This window comes from Triticum urartu, chromosome 7 (genome assembly GCF_003073215.2).
Source record: "Triticum urartu cultivar G1812 chromosome 7, Tu2.1, whole genome shotgun sequence".
Classification (NCBI taxonomy): domain Eukaryota; kingdom Viridiplantae; phylum Streptophyta; class Magnoliopsida; order Poales; family Poaceae; genus Triticum; species Triticum urartu.
In genome coordinates, this window is record NC_053028.1 from 186,516,687 (window position 1) to 186,523,754 (window position 7,068).

Consider the following 7,068-nt stretch of genomic DNA (forward strand, 5'->3'; position numbering starts at 1 on the left):
ATTATTTATTTCCTTATATCATGATAAATTTTTATTATTCATGCTAGAATTGTATTAACCTGGAAACATAATACATGTGTGAATACATAGACAAACAGAGTGTCACTAGTATGCCTCTACTAGACTAGCTCGTTGAATCAAAGATTGTTATGTTTCCTAACCATAGACAGAGTTGTTATTTGATTAACGGGATCACATCATTAGGTGAATGACTGATTAACATGACCCATTCCGTTAGCTTAGCACCCGATCGTTTAGTATGTTGCTATTGCTTTCTTCATGACTTATACATGTTCCTATGACTATGAGATTAATGCAACTCCCGTTTGCCAGAGGAACACTTTGTGTGCTACCAAACGTCACAACGTAAATGGGTGATTATAAAGGTGCTCTACAGGTGTCTCCAAAGGTACATGTTGGGTTGGCCTATTTTGAGATTAGGATTTGTCACTCCGATTGTCGGAGAGGTATCTCTGGGCCCTCTCGGTAATGCACATCACATAAGCCTTGCAAGCATTGCAACTAATGAGTTAGTTGTGAGATGATGTATTACGGAACGAGTAAAGAGACTTGCCGATAACGAGATTGAACTAGGTATTGAGATACCGATGATCGAATCTCGGGCAAGTAACATACCGATGACAAAAGGAACAACGTATGTTGTTATGCGGTCTGACCGATAAAAGATCTTCGTAGAATATGTAGGAGCCAATATGAGCATCCAGGTTCCGCTATTGGTTATTGACCGGAGACGTGTCTCGGTCATGTCTACATTGTTCTCGAACCCGTAGGGTCCGCACGCTTAAGGTTTCGATGACAGTTATATTATGAGTTTATGAGTTTTGATGTACCGAAGTTTGTTCGGAGTCCCGGATGTGATCACGGACATGACGAGGAGTCTCGAATTGGTCGAGACATAAAGATTGATATATTGGAAGCCTATATTTGGATATCGAAAGTGTTCCGGGTGAAATCGGGATTTTACCGGAGTACCGGGAGGTTACCGGAACCCCCCAGGAGGTATATGGGCCTTAGTGGGCTTTAGTGGAAGAGAGGAGAGGTGGCCAGGGCTGGGCCGCGCGCCCCTCCCCCCTAGTCCGAATAGGACAAGGAGAGGGGGCCGGCGCCCCCCTTCCTTCTCTCTCTCCTCTTTCCCCCTTCCCGAATCCTATTCCAACTAGGAAAGGGGGGGAATCCTACTCCCGGAGGGAGTAGGACTCCTCCTGGCGCGCCCTCCCTGCCCAGCCGCACCCCCCCTTTGATCCTTTATATACGAAGGCAGGGGGCACCCCTAGACACACAAGTTGATCCACGTGATCATATTCTTAGCCATGTGCGGTGCCCCCTTCCATCATAGTCCTCGATAATATTGTAGCGGTGCTTAGGCGAAGCCCTGCGACGGTAGTACATCAAGATCGTCACCACGCCGTCGTGCTGATGGAACTCTTCCCCGACACTTTGCTGGATCGGAGTCCGGGGATCGTCATCGAGCTGAACGTGTGCTAGAACTCGGAGGTGCCGTAGTTTCAGTGCTTGATCGGTCGGGCCGTGAAGACGTACGACTACATCAACCACGTTGTGCTAACGCTTCCATTGTCGATCTACAAGGGTATGTAGATCACACTCTCTCCTCTCGTTGCTATGCATCACCATGATCTTGCGTGTGCGTAGGATTTTTTTTGAAATTACTATGAAACCCAACAGTGGCATCCGAGCCTAGGTTTTATATGTTGATGTTATATGCATGAGTAGAACACAAGTGAGTTGTGGGCGATATAAGTCATACTGCTTACCAGCATGTCATACTTTGGTTTGACGGTATTGTTGGACGAAGCGGCCCGGACCGACATTACGCGTACGCTTACGCGAGACCGGTTCTCCCGATGTGCTTTGCACAAAGGTGGCTAGCGGGTGACAGTTTTTGCAACTTTAGTTGAACCGAGTGTGGCTACGCTCGGTCCTTGCGAAGGTTAAAACAACACCAACTTGACAAACTATCATTGTGGTTTTGATGCGTAGGTAAGATTGGTTCTTGCTTAAGCCCGTAGCAGCCACGTAAAACATGCAATAACAAAGTAGAGGACGTCTAACTTGGTTTTGCAGGGCATGTTGTGATGTGATATGGTCAAGACATGATGCTAAATTTTATTGTATGAGATGATCATGTTTTGTAACCGAGTTATCGGCAACTGGCAGGAGCCATATGGTTGTCGCTTTATTGTATGCAATGCAATCGAGCTGTAATGCTTTACTTTATCACTAAGCGGTAGCGATAGTCGTGGAAGCATAAGATTGGCGAGATGACAATGATGCTACGATGGAGATCAAGGTGTCGCGCCGGTGACGATGGTGATCACGACGGTGCTTCGAAGATGGAGATCACAAGCACAAGATGATGATGGCCATATCATATCACTTATATTGATTGCATGTGATGTTTATCTTTTATGCATCTTATCTTGCTTTGATTGACGGTAGCATTATAAGATGATCTCTCACTAATTATCAAGAAGTGTTCTCCCTGAGTATGCACCGTTGCGAAAGTTCTTCGTGCTGAGACACCACGTGATGATCGGGTGTGATAGGCTCTACGTTCAAATACAACGGGTGCAAAACAGTTGCACACGCGGAATACTCAGCTTATACTTGACGAGCCAAGCATATACAGATATGGCCTCGGAACACGGAGACCGAAAGGTCGAGCGTGAATCATATAGCATATATGATCAACATAGCGATGTTCACCAATGAAACTACTCCATCTCACGTGATGATCGGACATGGTTTAGTTGATTTGGATCACGTAATCACTTAGAGGATTAGAGGGATGTCTATCTAAGTGGGAGTTCTTAAGTAATATGATTAATTGAACTTAAATTTATCATGAACTTAGTCCTGGTAGTATTTTGCAAATTATGTTGTAGATCAATAACTCACGTTGTTGCTTCCCTGTGTTTATTTTGATATGTTCCTAGAGAAAATTGTGTTGAAAGATGTTAGTAGCAATGATGCGGATTGGATCCGTGATCTGAGGTTTATCCTCATTGCTGCACAGAAGAATTATGTCCTTGATGCACCGCTAGATGACGGACCTATTGCAGGAGCATATGCAGACGTTATGAACGTTTGGCTAGCTCAATATGATGACTACTTGATAGTTTAGTGCACCATGCTTAATGGCTTAGAATCGGGACTTCAAAGACGTTTTGAACGTCATGGAGCATATGAGATGTTCCAGGAGTTGAAGTTAATATTTCAAGCAAATACCCGAGTTGAGAGATATGAAGTCTCCAACAAGTTCTATAGCTAAAAGATGGAGGAGAATCACTCAACTAGTGAGCATGTGCTCAGATTGTCTGAGTACTACAATCGCTTGAATCAAGTGGGAGTTAATCTTCCAGATAAGATAGTGATTGACAGAATTCTCTAGTCACCATCACCAAGTTAGTAGAACTTCGTGATGAACTATGATATGCAAGGGATAACGGAAACGATTCCCAAGCTCTTCGTAATGCGGAAATTGACGAAGGTAGAAATCAAGAAAAACATCAAGTGTTGATGGTAGACAAGACCACTAGTTTCAAGAAAAGGGCAGAGGGAAGAAGGGGAACTTCAAGAAGAACAGCAAGCAAGTTGCTGCTCAAGTGAAGAAGCCCAAGTCTGGTCCTAAGCCTGAGACTAAGTGTTTCTACTGCAAAGGGATTGGTCACTGGAAGCAGAACTACCCCAAGTGATTGGCAGATAAGAAGGATGGCAAAGTGAACATAAGTATATTTGATATACATGTTATTGATGTGTACTTTACTAGTGTTTATAGCAACCCCTCAGTATTTGATACTAGTTCAGTTGCTAAGATTAGTAACTCGAAACGGGAGTTGCAGAATAAACAGAGACTAGTTAAGGGTGAAGTGACGATGTGTGTTGGAAGTGGTTCCAAGATTGATATGATCATCATCGCACACTCCCTATACTTTCGGGATTAGTGTTGAACCTGAATAAGTGTTATTTGGTGTTTGCGTTGAGCATGAATATGATTTGATCATGTTTATTGTAATATGGTTATTCATTTAAGTAAGAGAATAAGTTGTTGTTCTGTTTACATGAATAAAACCTTATATGGTTACACACCCAATGAAAATAGTTCGTTGGATCTCGATCGTAGTGATACACATAATCATAATATTGAAACCAAAAGATGCAAAGTTAATAATGATAGTGCAACTTATTTGTGGCACTGCCGTTTAGGTCATATTGGTGTAAAGCGCATGAAGAAACTCCATACTAATGGGTTTTTGGAATCACTTGATTATGAATCAGTTGATGCTTGCGAACCATGCCTCATGGGCAAGATGACTAAAACGCTGTTCTCTGGAACTATGGAGCGAGCAACTGACTTATTGGAAATAATACATACTGATGTATGAGATCCGATGAGTGTTAAGGCTCGTGGCGGGTATCATTATTTTCTGACCTTCACAGATGATTTGAGCAGATATGGGTATATCTACTTAATGAAACACAAGTCTGAAATATTTGAAAATTTCAAAGAATTTCAGAGTGAAGTGGAGAATCATTGTAACAAGAAAATAAAAGTTTCTACGATATGATCACAGAGGTAAAATATTTGAGTTACGAGTCTGGCCTTCAGTTAAAACAATGTGAAATAGTTTCACTACTCACGACACCTGGAACACCACAGCATAATGGTGTGTCCGAACATCATAACCGTACTTTATTAGATATGGTGCGATCTATGATGTCTCTTACCGATCTACCACTATCGTTTTGGGGTTATGCATTAAAGACAGCTGCATTCATGTTTAAAAGGGCACCATCTAAGTCCGTTGAGACGACACAATCTGAACTGTGGTTTGGCAAGAAACCAAAGTTGTCATTTCTTAAAGTTTGGGATTGTGATGCTTATATGAAAAAGTTTCATCCTGATAAGCTCAAACCCAAATCGGAGAAATATGTCTTCATAGGATACCCAAAGGAGACTATTGGGTACACCTTCTATCACAGATCCGAAGGCAAGACATTCGTTGCTAAGAATGGATCCTTTCTAGAGAAGGAGTTTCTCTTGAAAGAAGTGAGTGGGAGGAAAGTAGAACTTGATAAGGTAATTGTACCTTCTCCCTTATTGAAAAGTAGTTCATCACAAGAAATCTGTTCCTGTGACTACTACACCAATTAGTGAGGAAGACTAATGATGATGATCATGTAACTTCAGATCAAGTTAATACCGAATCTCGTAGGTAAATCAGAGTGAGATCCGCACCAAAGTGGTACGGTAATCCTGTTCTGGAAGTCATGTTACTAGACCATGACGAACTTGCGAACTATGAGGAAGCGATGATGAGCCTAGATTCCGCGAAATGGCTTGAGGCCATGAAATCTGAGATGAGATCCATGTATGAGAACAAAGTATGGACTTTGATTGACTTGCCCAATGATCGGCGAGCCATTGAGATTAAATGGATCTTCAAGAGGAAGACGGACGCTGATAGTAGTGTTACTATCTACAAAGCTAGAATTGTCGAAAAAAGGTTTTCGACAAGTTCAAGGTGTTGACTATGATGAGAGTTTCTCACTCGTATCTATGCTTAAGTCTATCTGAATCATGTTAGCAATTGCCGCATTTTATGAAATCCAGCAAATGGATGTCAAAACTGCATTCCTGAATGGATTTCTGGAAGAAGAGTTGTATATGATGCAGCCGGAAGGTTTTGTCGATCCAAAAGGAGCTAACAAAGTGTGCAAGCTCCAGCGATCCATTTATGGACTGGTGCAAGCCTCTCGGAGTTGGAATAAACGCTTTGATAGTATGATCAAAGCATATAGTTTTATACAGACTTGCGCTGAAGCCTGTATTTACAAGAAAGTGAGTGGGAGCACTACAGCATTTCTGATAAGTATATGTGAATGACATATTGTTGATCGGAAATAATGTAGAATTATTCTGCAAAGCATAAAGGAGTATTTTGAAAGAAGTTTTTCATAGAAAGACTTCGGTGAAGCTGCTTACATATTAAGCATCAAGATCTATAGAGATAGATCAAGACGCTTGATAAGTTTTTTCAATGAGTACATACCTTGACAATATTTTGAAGTAGTTCAAAAATGGAACAGTCAAAGAAAGAGTTCTTGGCTGTGTTACAAGGTGTGAAATTGAGTAAGACTCAAAGCCTGACCACGGCAGAAGATAGAAAGAGAATGAAAGTCATTCCCTATGCCTCAGCCATAGGTTCTATAAAGTATGCCATGCTGTGTACCAGATCTATTGTATACCCTACACTGTGTTAAGCAAGGGAGTACAATAATGATCTAAGAGTAGATTACTGGACAACGGTCAAAATTATCCTTAGTGGAATAAGGAAATATTTCTCAATTATGGAGGTGACAAAAGGTTCATCGTAAAAAGTTACGTCGATGCAAGTTTTGACACAGATCTGGATGACTCTAAGTCTCGATCTAGATACATATTGAAAGTGGGAGCAATTAGCTAGAGTAGCTCCGTGCAGAGCATTGTAGACATAGAATTCACAAAATACTTACGGATCTGTATGTGACAGACCCGTTGACTAATATTATCTCACAAGCAAAACATGATCACACCTTAGTACTCTTTGGGTGTTAATCACATAAACGATGTGAACTAGATTATTGACTCTAGTAAACCCTTTGGGTATAGGTCACATGACGATGTGAACTATGAGTGTTAATCACATGGTGATGTGAACTATTAGTGTTGAATCACATGGCGATGTGAACTAGATTATTGACTCTAGTGCAAGTGGGAGACTGAAGGAAATATGCCCTAGAGGAAATAATAAAGTTATTATTTATTTCCTTATATCATGATAAATGTTTATTATTCATGCTAGAATTGTATTAACCGGAAACATAATACATGTGTGAATACATAGACAAACAGAGTGTCACTAGTATGCCTCTACTTGACTAGCTCATTAATCGAAGATGGTTATGTTTCCTAACCATGAACAAAAGAGTTGTTATTTGATTAACGGGATCACATCATTAGAAGAATGATGTGATTGACATGACCCA